The 15,115-nt window shown below is 38.5% G+C and overlaps 1 protein-coding gene and 1 long non-coding RNA gene across 3 annotated transcripts in view; one reads left to right on the top strand and one right to left on the bottom strand.

The window, feature by feature from the left end:
• pak4 (p21 protein (Cdc42/Rac)-activated kinase 4) overlaps positions 1 to 15,115 on the bottom strand; it is a 56,710-nt gene that overhangs the window by 33,143 nt on the left and 8,452 nt on the right. Inside the window, exon 1 of one of the 2 annotated variants that reach the window (XM_038305289.1) lies at positions 7,877 to 8,033. The exons of the other annotated variant lie outside the window; for it this stretch is intronic. The gene's annotated coding sequence lies outside the window, so the exon portion shown is untranslated. Of the gene's footprint in view, positions 1 to 7,876; positions 8,034 to 15,115 lie in introns of those variants that run through there. 2 annotated transcript variants of the gene reach the window in all.
• On the top strand, positions 12,021 to 12,813 carry LOC119796648. The gene is made up of 3 exons (XR_005282501.1): positions 12,021 to 12,068; positions 12,504 to 12,592; positions 12,682 to 12,813. It is a non-coding gene; the product is annotated as an uncharacterized LOC119796648 (long non-coding RNA).

The raw sequence follows: 15,115 nt of genomic DNA, 5'->3' as shown, positions 1-15,115 counted from the left end.
AAGGCAAGTGAAAATTATGAATTTTATTTTTAATGAAAGATTATAGGATATTAGTGTTTGTGCAGTATAGTTGGCTTACATTTGAGTTTTCTTTAGGATCGCTTGATTATAAAGAGGTACAACGGGTTTTGTTTAGATGGTGGAACAAAAGGTGACGTCAAAATGATGATCAAACCTCCAGGTTTTATCATCTTATTCTGAAATAGAATGAGATGATAAAACCTAACAAAGAAGTCTCTTTTTTTCCTCAAGCCGTGCTGTAGAACCCCCACCCCCCATATTTGTACATAAGATTTGCTAAAACGGTTATTTTCCACCAATCCAATAGATCAACACTTCTAATATTTATCATCTTTAAATTAAAAATGTTTAAGGTGGAATGGTTAGCAATGCAAAGCCCCTCCAAACAGGGGCTTCAATTTGTACTTTTTAGACACTTTGTTACATAATACTTGTATAAATGCACAACCCTAAGACCGAATCCCATATGGGAAGCTGCAGAAAATTTTCCACGTTTCCAAAAGTCTTTTCTTTTTCTTTTTACAAGAGTTGCAATAAAAAACTGACAAGCTAAGGAGCAGCTGCCTCGGTGTAAGTGAATAACAAATTTGCAACCTCAGGCTTCTGCCTACTATTATTCCTCCCATCTAACTCAGTCAGGAGCATTGGGAATAGAGTTATCCAAAAATACATGTTTGCGATTCATTTTGCTGTAAAATTAATCGCAAACATGTATTTCATTAAAAATAAAATTCATAATTTTCACTTCTTGTCTTTACAGGTTTAATTACAAAATTGTAAACAGATACACAGAATTAAAAGAAAACTACCAACTTTAGCTAGCAGCAGCTATACAGGTGCTGGTCATAAAATTAGAATATCATGAAAAAGTAGATTGATTTCAGTAATTCCATTTAAAAAGTGAAACTTGTATATTATATTCATACATTACATACAAACTCATATATTTCAGATGTTTATTTTGTTTAATTTTGATGATTACAAATGACAACAAATGAAAATCTCAAATTCATCATATCAGAAAATTAGAATATTACTGAAGACCAATAAAAACAAAGGATTTATAGAAATGTTGGCCAACTGAAAAGTATGAACATGAAAAGTATGAGCATGTACAGCACTCAGTATTTAGTTGGGCCTCCTTTGGCCTGTATTACTGCAGCAATGCGGCGTGGCATGGAGTCGATCAGTCTGTGGCACTGCTCAGGTGTTATGATAGCCCAGGTTGCTCTAATAGTGGCTTTTAGCTCTTCTGAATTGTTGGGTCTGGTGTATTGCATCTTCTTCTTCACAATACCCCATAGATTTTCTATGGGGTTAAGGTCAGGAGAGTTTGCTGGCCAATTAAGAACAGGGATACCATGGTCCTTCAACCAGGTACTGGTAGCTTTGGCACTGTGTGCAGGTGCCAAGTCCTGTTGGAAAATGAAATCTGCATCTCCAAAAAGTTGGTCAGCTGCAGGAAGCATGAAGTGCTCTAAAACTTCCTGGTATGTGGCTGCGTTGACCCTGGACCTCAGAAAACACAATGGACCAACACCAGCAGATGACATGGCACCCCAAACCATCACTGACTGTGGAAACTTTACACTGGACTTCAAGCAACGTGGATGAAGTGCCTCTCTTCTTTTCCTCCAGACTCTGGGACCTTGATTTCCAAAGGAAATGCAAAATTTACTTTCATCAGAGAACATGACTTTGGACCACTCACCAGCAGTCCAGTCCTGTTTCTCTTTAGCCCAGGCAAGACGCTTCTGACGCTGTCTGTGGTTCAAGAGTGGCTTGACACAAGGAATGCGACAGCAGAAACCCATGTCTTTCATACGTCTGTGTGTGGTGGTTCTTGAAGCACTCACTCCAGCTGCAGTCCACTCTTTGTGAATCTCCCCCACATTTTTGAATGGGTTTTGTTTCACAATCCTCTCCAGGGTGCGGTTATCTCTCTTGCTTGTACACTTTTTTCGACCACATCTTTTCCTTCCCTTCGCCTCTCTATTAATGTGCTTGGACACTGAGCTCTGTGAACAGCCAGCCTCTTTAGCGATGACCTTTTGTGTCTTGCCCTCCTTGTGCAAGGTGTCGATGGTCGTCTTTTGGACAACTGTCAAGTCAGCAGTCTTCCCCATGATTGTGTAGCCTATAGAACTAGACTGAAAGACCATTTAAAGGCTTTTGCAGGTGGTTTGAGTTAATTAGCTGATTAGAGTGTGGCACCAGGGGCCATCAATTTTGAACCTTTTCACAATATTCTAATTTTCTGATATGATGAATTTGAGATTTTCATTTGTCGTCATTTGTAATCATCAAAATTAAACAAAATAAACATCTGAAATATATGAGTTTGTATGTAATGTATGAATATAATATACAAGTTTCACTTTTTAAATGGAATTACTGAAATCAATCTACTTTTTCATGATATTCTAATTTTATGACCAGCACCTGTAGATCTGATTAAAGTTAGGAGTTTCAACCTAAAGTATGTTAGATTAATACACTTTAATCTTAAGGGTAATCTCAAAATGTAATAACATTCAGTAATTATGATTTAATTATTTGAATTCAATCCAGTAATATAAAATCTTCATTTGTAGCTACAAAAATATACCAAATTGCCAACATAAACACTGAATTTAAATGGAAATAATCAAATTTATAATAATTTTACAGTACTTTTTTATCTAATAAGCAAAAATATTAGCTATACTTGTCTTAGTTTTTGAGAGCTTATTGCAAAAATATATTTTCATTGTAGGTAAGTAAAAGGAGGGATGGTCCCCTTTAAGCCAGCTAACAAGCAATACCACAGCAACAGACTGGGGCTCAATAAACAGCAGATAAAAACAAGGGACCTTTGCCATTTCTTGATGCTAGAAACCGAACCACACATCATGCATGTATGAAAATATGAATATCGCATGGAAACGTGTGGATTTAAAAATAATCAAAGCTTCACAAGATAATGAAAAGCAGTTAAAATCAGCACTTCAAAGTGTAAATCAGAATCGCTACCAACTGCATGGTAGGGATGGGGCCAAGCCAATCAAGCATCGATATCTGGCTCCGATTCCAACGTATGTTACAGATCGGAAAATTCCAATCCAACCCACGGACATTTCCGATTCTTTAGCTCAGTGTTCTGTAATATTTTCTGTAGGAAAGTCTCCAGTCTTTCTGTCGGCTGCTCTGCTAACTGTGAAAAGGTTTCAGAAACGCAGTGAGTTCCCTCTGCCTCTCATGAAAAGATCTGATTCCGGTCAAGAAATCAGAATCAGAATCAAGTTTATTGCCAAGTAGGTTTGCAATTACAAGGAATTTGACTTGGTGTTGTTGGTGCAAATCCAGGTTACTGTTAATATTTAAACATTGATGGTTGCTTCCAGCAGTAGTTCCGCCTATCCGTAGCCCAGTTAAGGACCCTGCTGTCCAGCTTTGTGGGACAAATCACTGGAGCTCAGACAGGAGCAGTGGAGAAATAATGCCGAACACCAGCAGAGAGAACGAGAACCTGTGGAGCAAAGGTACCACAGTGGGAGATCAGAAAAGCTGCCATCGAGACCAGAGTGGGAAGAGGCGCCAGTGCTAGCTCAGGAGGAGAGTGGAGGAGGATGGTGGTTGATCGGTTCAGTCCACCAGGCAGGCCGTGCAATAAAGAGGCTGGGGAAAGGCTGCGGCAGACCGAGTGCAGGACAGCGGTACATAGGAGGAGTCCACCAGAAGGACAGAACAACTGGCCAGGGCTAACTGTATAGGTGAAAGGAGGAAGCTGTTAGAGCCGAGCAGACAGCACCAGAGTGTGTGCCACAGTCACAAACAGTCCATCCGGGACTGAATTAAAACAGCTTTTTTAAAAGCCACCCACAAACCTCGTCAGAGCTTTCCACACTTTGTCAACTTTATTTCCTCTTATCTTCCAATTTGATTCAAAAACGCTCATCTCCCCTGTAGGTCACAGCCACATCCAGTGTGTGATTGGATTTATTGAATTTTTAAACTCCTGCGACAATATGATGGGGATTAGATTATAGCAAAAAGAGCTCTGATATGGAAAAGTTAAAGTATCAGCTCCCAGAAAAGGAAAACTGTTATTATGGAAAACAAGGAGAGTGAAAATGACGAGAGAAACAACTCAGTTTTCCAATCTCTGGTTTTGTGCTGTTAACATATGGCGTCAATATTAGTAGGTTCTCAATGGTGAAATATAAGTTTCCTATTGAAAATGAACAAGTTGCATCAAGACATCCATATCAGCAACGTTGACGATCATTAAAGCATTTCACCTTCAATCCAGCTGAACAAATGTATGTAGTGCTGAAACAATTAATTGGATAAGATTATTGAAACAATCGTCAACTAATTTAATAATCGATTAATCGTTAACTGGAGAATAGAGACTGTTAAATATGCCTTAAGCTGAGTTAGAGCAGTAACTATATGAAAACTGCAACTTTCTGCATTTAAGTTGAAAAAAAACAAAAACTAAAATTTATTCGTCTGTCAATATGCTCTATCCAGAACTCCTCAATTGGAAAAGTTTGAGTTTCACCTGGTTTAATTTAGTAAAAAAAAAATCTTCTTTAAGGAATGTTTGGCCATCCGACTATTAATCGATTAATCTAAAAAATAATCGGAAGATTAATCGATTTGAAAAATAATCGTTAGTTGCAGCCCTAATCTAGAGTCACAAATCCAACATGACTTTTTGAAATAAAATAGCTTATTTTTATAATACCTGCAATACTATTACATTCCTAAAGAAAAACTATTTGTAAGGTTTAACAATTTTCCTTCACTGGAATGTTACATTTTAATAGAACATTAGGTTTAAGCTGTTAGGTATAACAATCGTTAAGGTACGTTCACACCAAACGCCTGCTTCACAGCTGGATCAAAGGATATCCAGGTTATCTCTATGTAGAGGGCACATCTGGGGCGTATCGAGGCAAAGCTGGAAGGTTTAGGGAGGCGAACGGTACAATTTTGGCAAAGTTGGCGACTGTTAAAAGCGACCATCATTCAGACCTAGTCTCTGGAGGAAGTGATGGCATTCACCGAACTGGTTCCATCTCTGGGAATCTGGTGAACCTAGGAATGCCGACAGCCTTTTTTCGACTTTCTTAAGTTAAAAAAATACTTCCAGTTGCTTTGTAAATCCATGTCCACCATTAGGAGGAGAAACCACCAACCAGCAGACTCCTTGGTGTAGGAGCCTTTCTCCCAGCATCCGAATCCGCCTGAAGTACAAAAGGCTTTCAATGGCCAGGCAAATTTCAAGGAGAGTAAAAGCTACTAAAAACAAAACTGTCAAAAAAAACTAACGTAAATATTTATAATCTAATTTAGTTGCAAATAAAAAAGCATTCCTAAGTGTCTCAAAGTCCAACATGAAAAATGTTTTCCAGCTTTCCTTTTTCCCCGTCCTGCACGCATAGATAAACAAGGTGGTATCAGAACATAAAGCAACCATGTTTCACACTTTTATAACTACCATATAAATCACCATCATGTCAGATTAGTAATCAGTTTTGGTTTGCAAAAAAGACATTCTTCCAACCTCATAACAGTCAGTGCTGCTATGCAGAGGGTAATTATTTTACTAGTGCTTGTTGGAGCCATTTATTCTTTATTTCTTTATCCATTTGAATTGTATTAATTCCTAAATGTATTTTTTTGTATCATTTACAGTTTTTATTTGCAAGTTACTAATTGTTTATTCTATTAATGTTTGTTTTATTATTTTTATTATTATTTTTTTTCCTTAGGTATGACAGGAAGTGATGTGGATCAGTGCACTTTCTATAAGTGTAAGGGCCGGGGAAAGGACCAGGAGGCATTTTGGGTTTGGGGCCTATGGTTTTTACCACTGCAAGAGAAGTAGAACAAAACAAAAATAAAATAAAATAAAATAAAAAAATAAGTATGTTCTCTTTAATTGCTAGCAAAAAATAAAACAAACTAGGGCTGCAACAACGAATCGATAAAATCGATAAAAATCGACTTTTAAAAGCGTTGGCAACGAATTTCATCATCGATTAGTTGTGTCGCGCGATTAATGCGTCATCCGCCGCCGCCGTCATCACTGCCACTTGATTGAAACGTGGGAAGAAAAAAAAAATACGGCAAAGCGAGCCAGCGCCGCAGGTGAGCAAAGGCTGTTTTCAAAAGGCAGTAATGTCAACAGTTCTAATGACCGATACCGCAAACGCAAGCTGCGTCTCAATTCGCAGACAGCGAATTGAGACGCTTTGTAAAGCGAAAAAAGTCGTAACATGCAACTTTTGTAAAAACAAATTAACATGGCATGGAAGCACCACTGTTATGATGCAGCACCTGAAAAGAAAACACGTTGAAGCCTTCGAAGGCAGTGAAGAGAGCTGATCAGCAGGGTGAGCGACCATGTTTGTTTCGTTTAAAGTGGGGAAACGTAACGTTAGTTTCTCAGGTAGCTCATCTGATGCTTTCCTTACCTTGTTAGTAGGTTATAGACAGTGATAAGGTTGGCTACTTATTTTACTTTTAATTTCATTTGAATTAGCTTAAGCAGCGTTTATATTTTCTTTATAAATAAATTAACTTGCAAATTATGAGGGCAAGGCTTTTAAAGTTTAAATCTTCTGGCAAAGATAAAGTAAAGAAGCATATTATGGAAGTAAAGCAGAATAAAATCCAGCAAGATCAGTAATATGTCAGTTAATTATATGCCACATTCCCATGTAAATATGTCTTTGGAGGATGTGTTTTTTAGCACCCCTAGTTCTCTTATTTTTATTCCAAATACAATTTATAATTTGAATCACAGGGCTTTTATTTATCTCTATGGTTAAGTATTTTCTCAAGTAGCAACTTTAACTGCTATACTTTCCTGTCTTAAAGGCAGAACTCTTCTAGTCTAAAAAAAAACTCATTTGTTGAAATGGGGGGGCCTATTGTTTGAACCCCTTAGGGGCTTTTAAAAACAAAAATGTCTTTTTTTGCACTTTATGAAACAAAGTACCCTATATTTTGTGGATGAACAGCTACACTTCTCATGTAAGTTTGCGTAGTTTTAACACAAACATTTATTTTTCATATTGCACCAGTACAGTTAATGAGCAACCTGTACTTGTGTGCTTGTTTGTTCTGTCTAAAATGTTTATTTTGGAATAAAGAGGTTAATATAAAAAAATGTTTTGTCTGATTCATCGATTAATCGAAAAAATAATCGTCCGATTCATAGATTTTTAAAATAATCGTTAGTTGCAGCCCTAAAATAAACCCTCCAGGACCATTATCAAGACTGGATATTGAACCTTCTTTCTGTCTGCGTATAGAAACATGACCCTAGTGCCTTAGTAGTGGCTTTAAGGAACATTAATTGGATGTTTGGACTGGCAAACAATCACCACTACAGTGCTGATAAAAAAAAAAGAAAGAAAAAAATGGATTCTCCCAGGCTTCAATAGGAAAGAAATCAGCTTCATGATCAAACTAATTTGCATCAAACAGATTTTAATTTCTGAACATAAACCAGCCCAACATAGTCTTCATGCAGTTTAAACCTGCAAACATGCCCATCCTCCTCCTCCTCTCTCCATGTGTCACTAACACTTGTGCAAATAAAGACAGATGAGTGTGATGGTGGAGTCCAGCAGCTGTCTCCACAGCCAGCAACAGGTCTGAATGGGAACAGTGGGAGAGAAGGGAGCAGTCTGGTGCGAATCATCCCATTAATAACAATAAACTTATCATGCTTATTTCCTTCCACTTTAATGCGTGGCGGTAGATTTTATCACGCTTTTTAAATGGAGTGAAACAAATATACTTCTTATGGTAATAAAACAAAGACTTATGATCGTTTAGGCTCAATAATACTCACTTTCAGCGGAGCTAAAAGCCGAAGAACCGAAGCCAGCCGATAAAAATGTCCGAACCAGCAGACACGCTGCAGCAGCAAAGTTATTACCGCGGAGAAAGCAAGCAGCCTGCGGCGGCATTAGCCGAGAGAGCAGCGGAGTGTCCGTGGACTCAGAACCACGGAGCGTGTCGCATTCCTTTGGTTTCAGTATCGTGACGTTACCGGGTGAGACAGTCGGTCAGAGGAGGGAGGGGGGAGGTTAGCATGGCTGTTAGCAGCCGCTCTTCCTCCTCTCTTCCTTTTCCCGCAGGTGTTTAGTTACCTGCAGTCACGTGCTGCAGATTTAGATTTTTTTCAACCTTCCTGTTGGCAGGTTCATCCAAAGGCTGTTTAAAATAAACTAATATATGTAAACGCAGACGAAGAGTTTATCGCCCCTGAACCGTGATGTGTTCACTTACTGTCGGTTCAAATGCTGACTGACTGAAACTTGGACAGAAACTTAGAAAAAGCCTGTTTATAAGAGTTAAATCTGCAAAGGAAGAAGACCACAGGACATATGGCATGTTTTTTTTTTTCTCCTGCTGCTCAGTAAATAGAAATATTGTAATAATCTTGCTGGGTTTATAATAATAAACACTATAACTTCCAGTGCACTTCAATCAAGGAAATAAACAGTAAACTAATGCTTTCAATATCTTGGGATAATTTATTTTATGTATTTAAATGTGTAAAGTATAACACTGAGGGGCAAAATCCAATTTGAGATTATTTAACAATAAAAAAGTAAAAAAGTCTAAGCTTATAAGAAAAATACTAGATAAAACTGAGTTCATGTTTGAACAAAATCCTGAACTTGTTAATATTTATTGCTTTAAAACAGGGTTTAATTCACTTGTGTGATGTTTGGAACCTAGTTTCCCAGCTTTACCTGAATGCAGCATAAACAGCTTTTTGGAAAATCTGGGATTTCTCCTAATCTAATCTCATAGGATGCAGAGAGTTTGTACGGAAGAGGATTATGGCCACTGAAAAAAATTTAAAAAAGGACAAAATTCTGACTTTTTTCTAGGATTTCATACTTTTGTCTCATATTACACTGAAATTACATTTAAAAATCAGTTAACTTTCTTTTTTTTCAGTGGCCCTTATCGTCTTCCGTAAATTTTTGGTTGATTGAATGCTAGCTATTTAGTTTTTTCCTACAGTACTGATTATGTTTACATTATTCCAAGTGAATAATACAATTAAATCTGAAGTGAGCTATGGAAGTTGTTAGGGTCCGGTTCAGTCAACCTTTCTTTCTCTACAGCAGCTGCACCTTAATATTCCCAAAAAGAGTTTAGTGATAGCCAGGAGTTCTGTACGTTTTGTTATGGTGTTATATTTTTAAATCCATCTTTCAGAAACTCAGCCTTTTATACAAACATTTTACATGCATTTTCAGAAACAAATAATATAAAGTCACACATCCAATAGGAAAGGCTTTAGCTCAAAATTAGAATACATTGTGCTTCTGACCTCTAAAATGCTTATTTTGCCTCTTGATAATTACTCCCTCTTACATGTCAAGCTGTGACAGTCTGCCTTAAATTAGCCTGTTTATCTAATCGAAGCATGCTGCTGTGAAATACCAAGCCTGCCTGTTAATATAAACACATTCATCACCAAGCACGCATAGAGAAAAAGCCAAGGCCTAATTACAATACATGATTTATGACATTTGGTCAAGCCCCTCCAGACTGTTTGATTTGTTTTCAAGAATAAATTTAACAGAAATAAGAGAGTGGATCACTTATCACCTATTACCCCCCCCCCCCCCCGTAGGTTTATTTTATAATGAACCTATACTCAGACTAGAAAGCCTTAGCCCCAGTAAGGAGAAAGCCTGCTGACATTCCTATGAGTAAAAATATAGCAGAAACTGGTTCGGCCGACGTATCAGAGCCAGAGAAGCACAAAGCTGCCAATCCGGAGGCCAAGTTCAAACAAAGCATGCAGTGTTGGAGCCAATGAGGGACGACTTTCAAAAGGCAGGTTGTGGAATGTGGAAAGGTCAATGATAACAACAGAGAAAGCAGGGTAAATGAGTACACAAGATAACTTCCTCACATTTAAACACCAACAGAGAGCAGACATTTTGATTGTGAGTTTATTGGCTTTGTTAACATGAGGGTTATTATGGGTACAAACAATAATTTTTTTTTTTTGGACGGATTCGAACCCCGGTCGGCCTCTGTACGTGGGTTGTGCTCGCTAACAGCTGTGCCACCTGCACGCTCAGGGTACAAACAAAATGAAAGGGATGCTTGGGAACAGAAAAGTTTACAAAGGTGTCAGAAAATATGATCCCAGTATTTCAGGGATCCATAACCCTGATAGTTTTGTTTTACATCCTTTTAATGCAAAGGCAGTTTAAGTAATTCTTTGCACTTCTATTCGAAAAGAGAAACTACTATACACTTCAGTGTTACTTTATAGTATACTTCTTCATAAATTACCAAAACAACCTGAAAATAAAATAGCTCACCTCATCTTGAATCTACCTCAAATAATTAAGAGGAAACTTTTTTAGATGAATTTGTTATAAAACTGAAAATGAAGACTCCACCATTTTATGTCTTGCATTAATTTCTCATGAAGACCAGTTACATATATACATATACAACTCCTGCCAAACATGACAGTGTAAAAAATATGTCTGGGGGAAATTAGTATATTAATTATGATAATTATTGACAAGATTTAATGCGCCACAACATCATTGGAAAAGAAAACATTGCTGCATCTCTCTGAGTTTTACACTCAGTGGTAGGCTTATAAATTACATGCAGTTCACCAAGGCAGCTGTAAGGGGGAAGTATAGTTTCAATCACCCGGTAAAGGGCACCATAGAGTCGGTTATGATGAGTGGAATGTTTTCTATAATTTTATGTGGTTTATTTGACACATAAAGTGGCATCTTTCCCTTGGGGAAAAATAAAATTTCTTTGGTAAGCAAGGACATTTTGCGCAGCAAAATATCATGACACCATCTGCTGCATTTTCCCTGTTCTGACCGGCTACAGGGGGCGTGTTCTGGACAGAGAGCAAGCCAACAATACCACACTACACAGGAAGTAGAAAACGAGGCCATTTACAACTATTTCAAAACATCTTCATTCTGTTCTGGAGGGACTGTTTTTTATTTCATTAAGTTTTTCCTGCTGCTCTCTTGCCATGTTTTCTGCATGGCTCCGTCCACATAGTTACACATTTTCCTAGGTGTTCCGTGCAGAGGGGAGTGGAAGCCCAAAATGACGTAATTTGGTATTGTGGACGAGTCAAGCATAAATGGAGGGTTCGATTTCAGAGGCTGCGTCCTCCAAAGCCCCGATCTATCTGGACCGGGTCCTTTAAGGTCTGTGAAAATAAGGAGGCCAGAAGAGTTTTGGGTATGGATTCAAACAGCTCCAGCCCTCTCCGGCTACACTTTGTCGTCTAGAAACCACAATAGTTGAGACAAAAAGCAGGCAAAGAATGGATTCCAAACATCTCACTATTGTCCTGGGTGCTAATAACATTTTCGAGGAGCTTCAGCAGCAGTACCGTCGTCGTGTATATAAGATTATAGCCCCACAATTCAGATATATGGTCATCTGAACTGAAATATCAGTTAAATATATTTGCACAGGTACAGATAAAAGCCTTTCAATAAACAAAACATTACCTGCCACTAGGCTTGTCAAAAGTATCGATACTCAAAAAAGTATCGATACTGAAAGGTTGTATCCCGATACAATACTCATTTCCAAAAGTATCGATACAGTGCTACCACCAGTGGCACCTAAACAGTCATTCATCTAAAATGCAGATTAGAGGAAAATGCACTTTCTGAACACTGTGTGATTGAATAATAGCTTGGTTTCACGTGACGTCACAGTGCTGCGTCACGAGCCCGCGAAACTCAGATGGAGGGCAGGAAGTGAAGTAGCTGAGGATCTGCCGTCTGAAATAATGCCTATGTTTTGTGTAGTTTACGGCTGCTCCAATCGTTCTAACCGAGAAAAGGAAAAGAGCTTTTACAGAGTACCAAAGATTGTCGTCCATAAAGGTGAAAATTGTAAAAAGCTCACAGAACAACGCCGAAAAAAATGGATTCCTAACCTACGTCTGCGATCTGAAGGAGCAGAGTCTGCCAATGCCCGTGTCTGCAGTGACCACTTCGTCGGAGGTAAGCTATAACGTTATGTTAGCTAGCTAACTTTTTTTTGTGGTTGTGTTTATATAGCATAAGGTTGTCATTAAATGCTCATGTACTTAGTAATGATTAATAAGTTACCGGTAGTCTAATATGGACTTCATTGTGACTGTTTATGCTGTCCTAGCGCTTTGGGTGACCTTGAATCGGTAGACTGGGCTCCGACGGTCAACCTCGGTTATCAAAAAACCAAGCCCAAATCAGAAGCATCTCTTCAATGAGAGGAACATAAACAACTGTGAGGCTAGCCGCTACTGCTAACGCTAGCATCTTTTAACACATAAAACAATTTAAGAACAAACACTAACCCTGGCGAAGACTAGACAATAATCGTTGTGGAGACGTTTGGTGCCGAGGTTGTGGACCCACCCGCTGACAAATAAGTTATATGCCTTCATACATTTATAGGCCTTCATTTGCTGTTTGGTGTAATACGACGTCTGAAGGACCAGATAGTTCGTTATGTCGACGGCCTCCACTGTCGGCAAATCTTTAAGGTCCACCGAAAACTTACTCATCTTCATGAGGTACGGGTCACGTCCAACATATCTGTATATCAACTCCTTGTATCTGTGTCTTGAAACAGGCTCTAACTCCATACAATACGGGCTCTCGGTAACGGTATCCTCCATGTTTACACTAACTTCATAGACTTCCTGCCCTCCATCTGAAATCGCGCCCCCTGGCCGCGTCATAATCGTCACGTGACTGAAACCCGGCTATTCTGTGCACTTTTCAGTTTCAGACTTTTTTTTGTAAAAGGTGGAGCTGCTGAGAATTATTCTTGTTTCTTAACCGGTTTGGCTAGTGTCATTGTTATGTGTGCAAAGAATAGCAAAGGAAGGAAAACTTAATGTTAATTTTGTACGTTTTATCAAGCTTGCTTAATACTGTGCACAGCATACAACCTCAAAATATTGTTCTTATTGTTTATTGTATTTATTTATTGTATTTTAATTATTGATCAAAATATTTCTGTTGAAATTTGGAGATTTTATTCTTGTGGTATCGAAAATGGTATCGAGTATCGAATATTTTCCTTAGTATCGGTATCGAGTTGAAAAGTTTACTATCGGGACAACCCTACCTGCCACATATTTGACTGAATAACCATTAAAAACAACCATTTTCATTAATTTAAGACGGAACTTTTCACACACTTTTATTATATTAAACTGCACTTACAATATTCACCACTGTTCAGCGCCAGGTACCTTTTTTGGAGCATGGAGCAGCCTAGAGTCCTGCAACGGGTCGGGTACCTGCGGGTCCCCGACGGGTCACCCGCTAAAATGCTCTTTTGCGGGTGAAAAATACATAAATAAAAATAAACGGGTCGGGGGTCAGGCGGATATTTTTTTAGTGCGGGCGGGTAGTTGGTGATTTTTTTTTTATGCGTGTGTGTTGTTACGGACATCAGAAATGTTATATTAATCAGGCACTGGGGTCACCCTTGTTGTAGCTTAAAGCCCTGCCGGCAGTGTGGGCTTCCCTCCAAAAAGGCCGCAGTCAGTGCATACACGTCTGCTGCAGTGTTAATGGCGCTGTTCTGCAGCGCAGCGTACTACAGCCTATTACTTGATGTGTTAACAGGTCGGGTTGCGGGTTAAATATCAACGGGTCGGGTCGGGTTCGGATTTGAATTGAAGATATCCCCGGGTGACGGGTCGGGTTCCGTAGTCATCCTAACGGATTCGGGCGGGGTGCGGGTTGGTAAAACTCGACCCGTGCAGGAGTCTAGGGCAGCCAGCTTGCTTGGACTTGCAATGAATCCTGGGATACTGAAGGCTACGTAAGATACACTGGACCCGTCCTTCATAACAGGCAAAAAGAAGGATGCATTTTTCGGCTGCATAACGAGGAGTCTTTCGATCTGAACAGGCCTTGGCATCGAACTGAATCACTATAGGAGTTTATACCTACTAAACCTTTGCTGCTTGTTTTTTTTTTCCCATTACCCTCTTTTGTATCTATAGATGCATGATTCTGTTTTTATGTCTGCATGTTGTTCATAGATGGAGCAGTGCACACTTTTACAAAATTTGAAGGTGAACAACTAGGCGGTAGCGCACAGGAAAGGAGGCAGCCCAACCCCGTCACTGTTGATGCAAACAATGGTGCCCTTTTCAATAGGCCTAGTATAAACCTAGCTTAAGGTTGCCTCTTGGAGCTCTTAGAAAACCCCCACTGTCTTTAAAAACTGAATAAAAAGTGATTCAGTCAGATAACATCTAACAGCTAATGTTCTAAGATTAATGACTGAAAACATTATACGGTTAAACAGGACGGTTTTTTTCCATTTTTGATTGGCGAAATGCAAAGTTATGCAATAAATTATTAATTAATATTTATTATTTCCTGATGATGCCTTAAAAAAAAAAAGACAGCAAGCCTGAGCACAGAACATGTTGTTCCTTTTCTTTTTATACTGAAAATAAAACCCTCAAATTGTATTTATAGATTAAGCAGTTAAAAATATATTTTGGTTCAATACTGCTGCTAAAAACAAAGTCAGTTAAAATGAAGGTTTCTATGGATTTTAGAATATGAAGGTGTAACATAAAGGATCATGGCAACAAGAGATCAACTGAAATAGGTTTTTAAGGCTAATGGCCATTATTTTGACACTCTTCTAACAAATCCTTCATATGTGCTGCCAAGAGATTAATCCACAAACTATTTGTTTTTAGCACTAAAATTAGTTTAACAGGAAACAGATTAGGCTGAAACAAAAGTAGTCCTGTCCTTGATTTGCTTCAATGGAAGCAGAAATTTAATGACTCACCAAAGAACTGGAAATGATGTGGGGATATCCAACTAACAGGACCGTCCACACTAATGATAAATACAACAGCAACCACAGAGGCACAAAAAAACAAGTCGGACAGGTGTGTACCGAGACCTGATACTTGTTAGCTCATGCTAATAATTAAAACAGATTTTTATACAGACTTTCAAAAAATACATTCATTGAAAACAAAACTAAGATTATGACTATCTTCTCATTTGAGCTGACATAG

This window comes from Cyprinodon tularosa, unplaced genomic scaffold, assembly GCF_016077235.1.
Source record: "Cyprinodon tularosa strain WSP-4 unplaced genomic scaffold, ASM1607723v1 ctg554, whole genome shotgun sequence".
NCBI classification, from domain to species: Eukaryota; Metazoa; Chordata; class Actinopteri; order Cyprinodontiformes; family Cyprinodontidae; genus Cyprinodon; species Cyprinodon tularosa.
This window is presented reverse-complemented; position numbering and strand designations above follow the sequence as displayed.